Below are 13,337 nucleotides of genomic sequence, written 5' to 3' on the forward strand. Positions count from 1 at the left end.
AAAATTATTGCACTTTTAAATATACAATCAGTTCATGACATAGTAATAACCAGCCATACGCAAACCGCGGTAAATAATTAAGTGAATAAAAACACATAGATGAATTGGAATTAAGAAAGTAAAAATTGATTTAACCGAATAATTTTGTATATTTGGCAGTTCAATACATTTAACGTCTATTATGGATTTGATATGAATTTGAAACAAGTTTGAAGAAAATATTCGGTGATATAATAGCAGATTATATATAGTCCTCACAATTTTTCTATATATTTATCGTACACTGATTCATTCATAAAATCTTAGTTAGTTGGTTCTTGGATTATTAGTCCCATATAAAATTGTAACTCTTGACTTTGTTCATTTGTATTTAAATTTTTGGCTTAACAAAATCGATATGAGACTTATTTAATATTTTTAAATGATAGCTCAATATTTTTTAACCTTATGTGAATATTATTGGCAATCTAATCATATTCAGAGTTAAAATTATTTCATGCCACCGTTGAAGTTGTTTAATTTTAATATTGTCATTATAAAAAAAAATTCTCCTCCTGCCGCTATTGTCAAAGCCAAATGCTAAGTAAATGTCATTCCTTTCTTCTTTTTTCTATTATGACATGTGATAAGTGTTAAATAAGTCGTGTCTAGTTGTGTCTACTAGGTTATTTATTCCAGTTTGTGAGGCCAAGTTATGCATTAATCTCGGACATGTCGGCTTACTCCATTTTCTTGTAGTTTTGGGTCACAAAGAGCTTAATCTTGGATTGTTCACCTCTTAAGGCAAGTCAAGCATCCATGTCAATGAATCAAGGTGAAGACTTCATTTTGTATCCGCCAAGATGAGAAGCCCGCTCCAAACAAGCAATGACAAGTGGAAATGGGAAAGCAAAGGATCAAGCAAGAATTGTAAGTTTCACGAGGGAGTCCAGGCCAAAGCGCAGCCTGCGCCCAGACTGCGCAGCCTGCGCCACCTTCAGAGAAACCTGCGCAATTCTGTTTTAAACACGGGCTTAGTTAACAAGTCCGTGTTTTTGGGCTCATTTTGGACGACTTAACCTAGATAGGAGTGTACCCCTATATAAACTCCACATTTTGAAGACCTAGATGATCACATCATTATTGAATAATCACAAAAGACTTGTATGAGAAGAATACTTTGTTTTTGGGTTAAAGTTGTAATCTTTTATTGGGTTTTTATGTCAATCCTTCCACAATTATTGGTTTCATCCATGGTTATGGAAGGCTAGACCTTTTTCTTGGTGTAATTCGGTGAGACACTACTCTCCTTAAGTTTGTAAGAACTTCTTAGTCTTTCCTCAATAATTATTACATGTTTCCTTATTTTCATTATTTATGTTGGATGTTATTATGTTAGGAGTCATGAACCTTGCATGTTAATCATCTTACTATTGCAATTATTGTAGCAAGCTTGCATCTTTATGAAGTTGGTTTAAAGTTTGTATCTTTGTGAGTCGAGCTTGTATGTTAACCCTTGGGATAGTTGGATTAAACCTCCTAAAGGATTAATCTTGACACTTTTGTTTGGCTATTATTCTTCATGCTCTCATATGCAAACCTTGTTGTGGTTTTCAATTAGGTGACCATATTAGTAGGACCAACTATTCCGGTTTAGGAGTAAGTAGTCACCATCTTACATGAGTAGTTGAGTAATTGTTGAGGGAAGAAAAAGAGAGGATCTTTGTGCTTAGGAAGTAGTTGTTGAGCTTTGTTACACCAAGTTCTCCCTTATATTTTTGCATATCAAGTGTTTGTTGTTGTGATTCTTAGGAAAGTTTACATCTTTAGTTTTGTTATGCTTGTTTCCAATCAAATGCCTTTCTACATTTATGTCACCACTTGTTTACCATTGTTCATAACCATTGTTTGTTGATATAATCTTAGTTAGTAAGTCTTAATTGTGGTTAGAGTTTCAATTAGTTAATAGAATCCAAATTAGTTGCTACATAGTTTACAATTCAAGTCTTAGTTACACATCCTTCTCTTGGGTTCGACCCTTTACTTCCACTTTACTATTGTTTTAATTTAAACTTAGTAGAGTCAAGTCTAGGTTATAAGTTGTTAATTTGATAGGTTAATTCTAGTATTTAACGACCTAGTATTTTGCTTGTCAACATGTTACTTTTTATGGAGTATTTTTTTGAAATAAAAATCAGCTTTTTCTTATGGTTTTTGGAAGATAATTAGGGGTTTGGTTATAATTAACAACTCGAATATTTTGTAAATCTTTTAAATATTCAAAAAAAATTTAAAATAAAATTATCTTTATTACTACACGGGTTTCACTAAGTAGTTAAAGTTGAACAACTTAGATTTTGGAGAATATTTTATAGTTGTAAAAAATTATGATCTCTTTTTTTTTCTCACAATTAGTAATTGTATGTTTATAAAATATGCAATTTTAATACTTTTATACGTTTATTATATGAACTTTTTTGCGTTATAAATATTTCTAAAATAAATATTCTTTATAAAGTTATTTTTCTATTATTATTTTAGTAAAGAATAATAAATAAATTATTAGATCCACTTCTATTAGTATTATTTTTCTCATAAATAATTGATCTAATTCTAGTAGGATTATTTTCTCATAAATGAGTAGATCTACTTCGATTAGGAAAAATTTCTCATAAATTATTAAGAGGAAAAAGCTAGATCTACACTTATTAGGATAATGTTAATAATTTTATATAAAAATTATTTTATGTATAGGAATTCTAAAAAAGTTGGACTCTCTAATATCGCTCGAAAAGTTTCTGCTTTATATATATGTATTGATTTGATTCCTCACACTCAATTTGGTCCGCTTGTCATCAAATAATTAATCAACTCCTCTTTTCTTAATCTTTATACCAAAATCAAAGGTAAACTAATGACCGGAACAGAAGTTGTATAATTCACCTTTCTCCCACAAAAATGGGTTTAAAAAGAGGAACTTGTTCAAATTTTCTTTTAACTTGTGCTAAAATTTCAATTATTAGGGTTTCCATAATTTAAATATGGGACCTTGGGAACATTAGACTCGACATCATAGGAGACTATCTCTATCTAAAACTAGGTTCAACAAAAATAAATGATGACTTAGTTACTCATCGAGTAACCGACTTCATGTTGGTGTTGTTATGACTATGTATCGTAGATTGTCTTACAATATAATGTGACCCATCATGCAATTGGTAATTGTAATGGATGCGTTATTAAGACAACAAAGAGTCATCTCCTTGGGATCGGTTCATTGTGACTTCTTGGGATTCGATCTCTTGCACTCCTGTTATTCAACATGTGAGGGCTTCCTCTGTTTTTGCAGCATCGACGAAAGGCCTACTTCTCAACATGTATCGAGCTCACTCAGCTTCACTACCTTCTGTTTCTTTCCAAGTTACTTCAAAAAAATTATCTTCTGTTCTGGCCTCCACAAAGCCAGTACCAATCGAATTGCGCCACTCTTTGTGCACAATTCGTAGTTTCCTTCGTAGATATGTTCACTAGTCAGTAAGCTTGGCTACTGGCTGATGTTGTACATGTTCTCAACACTTTTTGTTTGTTGGTTTTTGATGGTTTCAAGTTAAACCTCGCAAGTGAACGATGCGTTGCACTAGTAAGGGTCGAACACGAGGAGTTTGGGAGACTACTAATTGTTGTTATTCTTAAGTTTAGCTAAGTCAAAGGAAAAGGATTGATAGGAGAAATAACTAAGTAAGCTACACTAAATGACTAACAAATTAAACTAAATAAGCAACAACTAAATTCAAAGAGAAAACTAAAAGGAAAGATGTGTTACTCAAGATATAAAAAGACTAAGGCACGATTAGGCTACAAACATTCATGATTATCATGCTAATTCCGGCGATAAGTCATCTTGGGTACACAAGGCGGGGGAAAACGCCTCTAACTCGCCTATTGACTCCCTCCCGGGCTCACAATAGGACACTAGACCTACCGACTCAACTCCCTCCCGGGCTCATGACTCGGAATCTCCTATACAACATTCTAAGACCCTAGGAACGCGCGCCATCCCCAAGGTAGTCGATTTATGCTAGGAGTCACTAAGTATACGATAAATTCCCGGCCTTCCCAACCCTTTTCCCAAAGGTGAAGGTCAAACCGGTCCCCAAAGGCACCCTCTTTAGGCTCTCCCTCCCGGGTTCAACCCAAATAGGCAAAGGATGTAAAAAGGGGGGTCAACTTAGGACCTAACCAATTCCCATTGGTGGACAAGGGTCATCAATCAACCAAAATCCCAAATCACAACATTAACAAAATAAATCCTAAGGTAAACCCCACCAATTTCCCCTTAATGACTGACTTTTAAATGGAATCAAGCATTTTAATCACTCATGTAAGTGCCCAATCGCACCCTAGTAAGGGTACTACTCACTAATCATGGTCAATTTAGCAAGACAAGCAATAAAGGAGGCAACTTTAACCATTAACATGATAATTAATCGATTATTACTACTAAGCATGCAATTGGCAACAAAAAGATGATAACAAAGTTATCAAACCACAATCAAAATGAAATTAGGCAAAAAGATGGTAACTTTGACTTCAAGCAAAACCAATATTCAAAAAATGGGAGAAACATGAACAAAGAGAAATTAAATCAACAACTAAAAACAAGAGGAAAATAAGAAGTGACAAAGGAAATATACCAACAATTATAAGGCAAGAAAGATGATTGGATTGAATAATTGCAAAAGATGAAGAACAATGTTACAACTTCTTCCCCAAATATTTTCTCTACCAACTCACTTTTTGATCTAAAATCTAGTATGGAATTGTTGTGTTTTCTGAAAATAGGGTTGGGTATATATACAAAAGGGTCCATTAACGGAATTACAAAGGTCGAAAATCAAAGAAAAGCCCAAAAGACCTCTATCCGGTGTTGGGAACGCCGGCCGCCTCTTGGGAACACCGGATAGAGGTGGGAACACCGGATGGAATCTCTGAACACCCACTAGGCCAATTTTGAGCACCGGATAGAGGTGGGAACACCGCCCTGGAGTCTGAACGCCCATGGAAGTTGGGAAAATCTCAAGACGGTTCTCGATTTCCGCTTCGCTCCTTGCAAAAAGGTCCCGTCCCTATATCACCTCTCACGTTCTCCTAAAAAAGTGTGAAATAATATTATAATTACGCAAGGCCATATACAAAATGAATAAGTGCAAAATCGACTATGGACTAGGCTAAATTAGCTAAAGAATGTAACAAAATGAAGACAAAGTGAAGGGTTTAAGGCCAAAAAATGTAGGGTGATAACATAGTTATCAAATCTCCTCACACTAAACCCTTACTCGTCCTCGAGTAAGTCCAAGGTCAAATTGCAAGGCAATACTAAAGCTTAGTATCAATAGTGAGTGCACAATATAAGCACCACTAAATTATTTAACTAATAATAGCCGAATGAGTTTTAGCGCACTCAACGCCCCTTCAACTCACAATTTGACACCCATGAGGGAAGAGTGCCCTATTGCAAGGCAAGTTGGGTCTTGCTACAAAATGGCGATGCATCTAACATGAAAGCACGTGATCACGCAGTAGAATACATCTCAAAAATGGTCCACTTTCCTCATCTAAGTGGCCGGATTTTTCAAGCAATGAAACACGGTTTTGGTCGGGAGTACCGTCTCAGAAGTGCCAATTGAGGTGCCAACCCCCTAAATGTGACAAAAGCAACCCTCGTGTGACCAATGCTCAAGAAACAAATTCAAGAGCCGGGAAAGGGAAGAAATGGCAAGTCCGCCGAGAATTACAAAACCGACACAAGATTCAACCAAAGGACCCATGACTAAGGAAACCAAGGCAACGACATCCTCACGGTTTTCACTCGTCACTCAATGAAAGAACAAGGTGATTTTTGTGACAAATAGTGACCAAAATCACTCTCCTAACTCGACTAGCGAAAACGTGCCCGCAATCTAATGTGTAAGACCGTCCTATGTCAAATGAAATGCAAACAAAGATAAAAATGCATACAATATGAAGCAAAGGGTTGTAACGGGGCTAGGGAGTGGGTCGAAACGGGATTGGCGCAAGCACCGTTTGGATATGTGGAGTTCAAATCAAGAATCGCCGACACATCTAAACCCAACTCTTATTGCAACACATGAGACACGTCTATGCCCTAACATAGCATGGATCACCAAAACTATGCAAAAATTGCATAAACCCAACTCAAATTGGAAAAATTTGAAAATACTCCTCTTATTTCAACAAATGGTAACGTCTACACCGTAACAAAAACTCGGTTTCCCAAGTTATGCAAAAATTGTGTAAACCCGACTCATTTTGGAAAAACATCAATTTGCCCTTTTTATTTAGCAACGGCTTTTTCTACCCCGTTTAATGATGAGGAGGGGTGTTGCTTGCCTCTTTCTTTTCTTGACAACATATATACAACACAAGTAACTCATTTTTTTTGGATTTTTCATGACTTTTTCACTTTTCTATTTTGTTTTTCATTTCTTTTTCAAAACCTCTTATTTATATACAATGCCAAATGCATACAAAACTTACGGCCCGAGTGGACATTTACATTATCCACCATCGTCACCATCGTCACCTCCTACAACACAACTACAAAAACCGACCAATTCTTGATTAAGGAAGGGTGGTTATGGGAATGTAGCTATTTAGGTGGGTTTGCCAAATGAAAAGGCTAAGCTCAAAGGGGGTGAATAAAAAAGGGAAACAATGTAGGGGAGAAAACAAGGCTATTTGGCTATGTGAGGTTTTTATGCAAATGGACTCTTGCTTCATATCATGTGCACAAAAATGTAATGCAATTTCATAGTCTAAGGACGCAATGACACACTTGTGCGTCTAGATGTGACACGCCTTGCGAGGAGGCCTACTCTCAAACCTAAATGAGGGCGGGGTATGAATGTACCCACCCTAGGAGGCTCTACCTTTACCTTTGAGTAGCTAAGTCGAGCCTTAGGTCTAGTCTACGGTCCTAGGTCTCACAAGATCGGTCTAAACTCATTGGTCAAGCCCGCTTCCCTTGGCTAACTAAGAGGCCACGGGTGCAAGTCACGGGGAGGGGAAAGGCACAATTGGACATATAGCTCATCATGGGGGTACTTGGTTCCCTTCCTCGACCATGCTTATGCAAATCATTTACAAACTAGGTGCAACTAAGTCTAACAACAACACATATGCACATGTGACAAAATGCATGCGGAAAGCGAAAGAACATGAAACTAAACGTGCAACCAATGTCTAATCCTAGCAGCACACATCAACACCAAACAATCAACAGGTCTCCCAAGGAGACACCCAAGGCACAAAAATCCCATCCTCCTCCATATTATACAACAATATAAAAAGAGAGAGAATGAAAAAGGAGAAAGAGATAAGAACGTGTATACCAAGCGGTCTTCTAGTCTCCTTTTTGCCTCAAATGGTCAATGCGCTATGCCAAAGGTTAGACAAAACAAATATATACAATGCAATATTTTTTTGAATTTTTCGAAATTTTTCAATTTTTTAGGCATTTTCTTGAGTTTTCTTAAATTGACAAGCATTTACAAATATATACAAATATTCACCAGAGTGGATATTTCCCTCCCCACACTTGAAATGTACATTATCCTCAATGGACAAAAGCATAGGGAGTGAATAGCAAAACTAAATAACATATTTTTGGATTTTTTAAATTTTAGAATGTCCTCCCCACACTTATTTATTTACATAATTCTTGATGGAAATGAATGTGTGGAGGATATTCGAAAAGTAAATACATATTTTTGTTGTTTTTGAATTTTTGAAAAAGTAAAGAACTTGTTTTTGTATTTTTTTTTTTTTTTGTGTGCCTCCTCCCCACACTTATTATGTACAACATCCAATGACGGATGAAGTGTGGTTAAGAGGCATTTTAGGTCAAAATAAAGGACATATTTTTGGTTTTTTCTCTCTTTTTTTTTTTTTTTTTTTTTTTTTTTTTTTTTTTATGAATGCAACTAAATGTGACAAATATATTACAAAATTTAAAGTCTAATGCAACCTACATGAATGCAAACTAAATGATGGTTAATGCTAATATATTACAAAGTAATCTAAATGCAAAAATTGAAATGCGACATTTGGATAATAGGGAGGGTCAAATAGAATTTGGATTGAACCGGGGAGCATACCGAAGGCTTTGGATTTTAGGTTGGGGAGCAATAGAACAACACCCGACTCCATCAAGGGTGTGACAAACAATTTTCACAACAAAATATTCATTCATCAAAAAATTTCATTTAAAATTCCTTTCAAGACCAAAAGTGGAATGGCAAGAGATCAACCAACCGAAAAATTGTGACCAACCAAGACAAGACTCAAGGGGATTCGACAAAGAACAAACAAAAAGCATGCAATTAGACTACCCTCAAACTACCCTTCCACACCTACACTAGACTACCCAAGAGACCAAGTGAAACCTCCCCACACTAGAATAATCAATAAGGTGGGTCTTGGGGAGGTTGTTGGTTGGGGTCGAATGGGTAACTATAGAAAGGCCCCAAGGGTGGTGGCGGGTAGTGGACCGGGTGGTAAGGGTTCCAATCCGCCGGGGGCATAAAAGTAGGTTGGTAAGGGTTGTAGTTCGGAGGAGGGTACCCCATGGTGTTGGTGAACATGGGGTTAAGGTAGTTCAATTGCATATTCCTCATTTGAAGTTCAAGGTGTTCTTGTCTCAAGTTTCCTTGTTTGATCAAGTCTTGGTTAAGTAAGGCGATGTTTTTGCCTTCAAGAGCGGCCCCATAAGCTTGTCGGGCAAGGTTCTCGGTTGATATAGATCTTTGGTACATCTCATTCCATTGAGTTTGAAAAGTCGGGTCATCAATGAAGGAGGGGTGGGCATGGGAGGAGGTACCGACTTCGGGTTGAGGTTGTGGATGGGGTTGAGGTCATGGATGGGGTTGAGGTCGTGGATCCTCTTCCTCTTCCGACCCGGACTCGTATTGCAATTTTCCATCTACAAGGTCATAGTGAGCAACATCCCAATACCCCTCTTCGTCATCCTTACTTCTCTTAAGCCTCACATACTCCCCCGGTCCCAAGGGCATACTCCAATTGCTTCGGTTCGAGAGAGTGGTCCGCGGAGTGTTCGGTACCACGAGTGCTCTCTTGGGGGTTATGGTGAAAAGGAAAAATTTAGGCTCCTTAATGAGCATCTTAAGGTAGGGTCCATTGAGCTTAGTAGCCTCATCATAAGCCACGAGATCCGAAACATCATGGTGGAGTACCCTAGCAAGAATAGAAACTATACCTCCACAAGCAATGTTGGTAGGGGGTTGGTCAACAATCTTGACAAAGTGGTTTGCTAGGGCGAGGGTAATGTCAACCGTATGGGGGGTTTCCATGAGGGCCTCATGTAAAAGTTGGAGTGCGCAAGCACTCACATTATAGTGAGTCTCTTTGGAGGGGAAAAGGGAGTTAGAGAGGATTCGTGCAAAGTAGCGAATAGCGGGGTTTCGAATTGATTTGTTGTACTCCTTCCCGGCCCTAAGTTTTTCTTTCCGCCGGGTGAGCAATTTCCACAATTCCCCCCGAACATCCCTTTGAGGTCCCATCCGAGAGGCCTTATGAGCTCCCCCCGATACCGATTCAAGGCCTAAAAGTTTACCAAATTCCTCTATAGTCATCTTATGGCGAGTTCCTCGGAGTTGGAACTCGCAAGTGAATGGAGGGACGGTGAAGTCGCTCCTCCAAGTAGCGAGGAACTCGCTAGCAAGGGCTACATAAGTCTTGTCCTTGGCATCATAGAATGCCCTAATCCTTATCCTGTCACAAAGCATCCTAACATCATCCTCTACCCCCAAAATTTGCATTGTCTCAATATCGGCCCATCGGGTCGATTCCCACCCTTTTTGGACCCACATTTGAAAATCCTTAAGGTCCTCTTTTCTACTAAAACCCATTTTCCAGGTTTTATCCACATGCTTAAATGAATTATAAGGGATGGTGGGAATAAAAGATGATGAGGAAGAGGAACATACCATGGCTAGAGTATCCGGACACGGTCTCGACCTTTTAGACATTTTTGAAGAAACAAACCACCAATCCTACCCAAATACGCCTTTTCAATGCTCCTTGTTGCTGAAAAATTGCTCCCAAAGCTTGAAATACCAACAATGGAGGAAAATAGCTTGATAAGATGACCCAAAAATGGAGGATGATGATTTCCCACAGATTTCTTCAAATAAGCACCAAGAAAAGGAAGATCCAAGCACAAGGGACAAGAATATGCAATTGTTGTGAAGAGAAATTGCAAAACAATGAGGCAAATCTGGGATATTAGTGTCGAAAATATGGGGTTTGGGTGAAAAATTGGGGTTTTTGAAATGTATACAACTGAAAAGTGAGGAAAGAGGTGGGTTTCACGGGTAGAAAATGCTATTTTTCTTTTTTTTTTTCGAAATAAACCCTCTGTCCGGTGTTCCCAACACCGGCCGCCTCTTGGGAGCGCCGGATACAGGCCTGAACACCGGATGAAACTGCTGAACGCCCACAAGTGTAATTTTAACGCCGGATCAAGCCAATGAACACCGGCCTGGAGTCTGGACGCCGGATACACTAATGTTGGGGGTCCCTTTCTCGATTTTCGTGCATGAATTTCGAGACGGGATGATCCCGAGTCACTCCTTAACTGATGTTTTTGCCCGAGACGACCTTACTCTTCCTCAAAATTTCATGAGAATGTGAAATTCGTTTTAAAACCCAAAAACTCCTCCAAATTTCAAGTCAACAAGCCCCAATTTCACTAATTTGCAATTTCAAACTCCGGATATCCGCGCCGACCGCGCCTCTAATTTCTAAAAATCATTATTCGTTTGGGTTGCCTCCCAAAAAGCGCCCTTGTTTAATGTCGTAGGCTCGACCAAGTAAACAAGCAAACAATTTTCATAAAGATGAGTAAATAGCTTAATTGACTAGGAAGGTTTCAAGGATCTTCATCTCCCTTTGCACGGGATTGCCCACATAATAGTGCTTTAATCTTTGACCGTTTACTTTAAAAGTTCGGTCTCCTTGGGCTATTTCAACCGCCCCATGAGGGAAGGATCGGACAACGGTGAATGGTCCGGACCATTTCGACTTCAACTTCCCGGAAAAAAGCTTCAAACGGGTATCATAAAGTAGAACCGATTCACCTTCCTTGAACTCTCTCCTAATGATGCACTTGTCATGAAATCTTTTCGTCCTTTCTTTGTATAACTTGGCATTCTCATAGGCCTCGAGCCTAAATTCCTCCAATTCATTCAAATCAAGGAGCCTCTTCTCACCGGCCGTTTTCAAGTCATAGTTGAGATGCTTGATGGCCCAATATGCCTTGTGTTCAAGTTCAACCGGCAAATGACAAGCCTTGCCATACACCAATCGGAATGGTGAGGTACCGATCGGTGTTTTGAAGGCCGTCCGGTAAGCCCACAAAGCATCATCAATTCTCAAGGACCAATCCTTTCTTGACTTGTTCACGGTTCTCTCAAGTATAGTCTTCAACTCTCGGTTGGAAATCTCGGCTTGCCCATTAGCTTGAGGATGGTAGGCAAGACTTTTCCTTTGTTGCACTCCATACTTTTTCAACAAAGCTTCCAATGCTCTCTCTCCGAAATGAGTACCACGATCGCTAATGAGGACTCTCGGGACCCCAAACCTAGGAAAGATGACCTTTTGAAGTAGCTTGATCACTTCCTTAGCATCACAAGTCTTGGTTGGGATTGCCTCAACCCATTTGCTTACATAGTCGACCGCCACAAGTATGTACTCATTGCCGAATGAGGATGGGAAGGGACCTTGATAATCTATCCCCCACACATCAAAGAGCTCAACCTCAAGCATGAAATTCATGGGCATTTCATGTTTCCTTGTGATGTTCCCGCTCCTTTGGCATTTGTCACATCCTTTAACATAAAAGGCAACGTCACGGAATAGAGAGGGCCAAAAGAAACCACATTGAAGCACTTTAGCGGCCGTCTTCTTGGAGCTTGCATGGCCACCACAAGGCAAGTCATGGCAATGGCTCATAATGGAGGTAGCTTCCTCTCTTGGAACACACCTTCTTATCATCCCATCGGCACAAGACTTGTACAAACATGGGTCATCCCAATAATAGTGCCTCACATCGTGGAAGAACTTCTTCTTTTTGTGATAGTCGTAATCGTGCGGGATTATCCCGGAAACCAAATAATTCACTATATCCGCATACCACGGTGCTTCACCCAAACTTAGGGACAACAAGTGGTCATCGGGCAAGTGATCATTGATAGGAAGCCCATTGTCAACATTGAGGTTGATTAGCCGGGATAAATGGTCGGCCACCACATTTTCAACTCCTTTCTTATCCCTAATCTCCATGTCAAACTCTTGGAGAAGTAATATCCATCTAATCAACCGAGGCTTGGACTCTTTCTTGATGAGCAAGTGTCTCAAAGCAACATGATCGGTGAACACTATAACCTTAGCTCCCACTAAATAGGTCCGGAACTTTTCCATTGCAAAAACCACGGCCAAGAGCTCCTTTTCCGTTGTTGAGTAATTTGTTTGAGCATCATCAAGAGTTTTGCTTGCATAATGAATTGCATGCACCTTTCCATCCTTCCTTTGGCCTAATACCGCGCCCAAGGCATGATCGCTCGCATCACACATCAACTCAAACGGCAAGCTCCAATCCGGAGGTTGTATAATAGGAGCACTTGTCAAAGCTTCCTTTAACCTATTAAAAGCATCAAGACACCGGTTAGAAAACAAGAAAGGGGTATCTTTGGCTAACAACTCGGTCAAGGGTCTCGCGATCTTAGAGAAGTCCTTGATGAAGCGGCGATAAAAGCCCGCATGACCAAGGAAACTTCTCACCCCCTTAACATTGGTGGGAGGTGGGAGACTAGCTATGACCTCTATCTTAGCCTTATCAACTTCAATTCCTCGGTTGGACACTATGTGTCCCAACACAACACCTTCTTGTACCATGAAATGGCACTTCTCCCAATTGAGTACAAGGTTGGACTCTTGACATTTACTCAAAACTTTCTCCAAATTCATCAAACAATTTTCAAAACTTTTCCCAACAACCGAGAAATCATCCATGAAAACTTCCATTTCTTGTTCAATGAAATCGGAGAAAATTGACATCATAGCTCTTTGAAAGGTAGAGGGAGCATTACATAGCCCAAACGGCATCCTCCTATATGCATAGGTGCCGAATGGGCAAGTAAAGGTGGTCTTCTCTTGGTCACTTGGATGGATAGGGATTTGGAAAAATCCCGAATAGCCATCCAAGAAGCAAAAATAGTTGTGTTGAGCTAATCTTTCTAGCATTTGATCCATGAACGGTA

The sequence above is a fragment of the Silene latifolia genome, chromosome 10, assembly GCF_048544455.1.
Source record: "Silene latifolia isolate original U9 population chromosome 10, ASM4854445v1, whole genome shotgun sequence".
Classification (NCBI taxonomy): Eukaryota; Viridiplantae; Streptophyta; class Magnoliopsida; order Caryophyllales; family Caryophyllaceae; genus Silene; species Silene latifolia.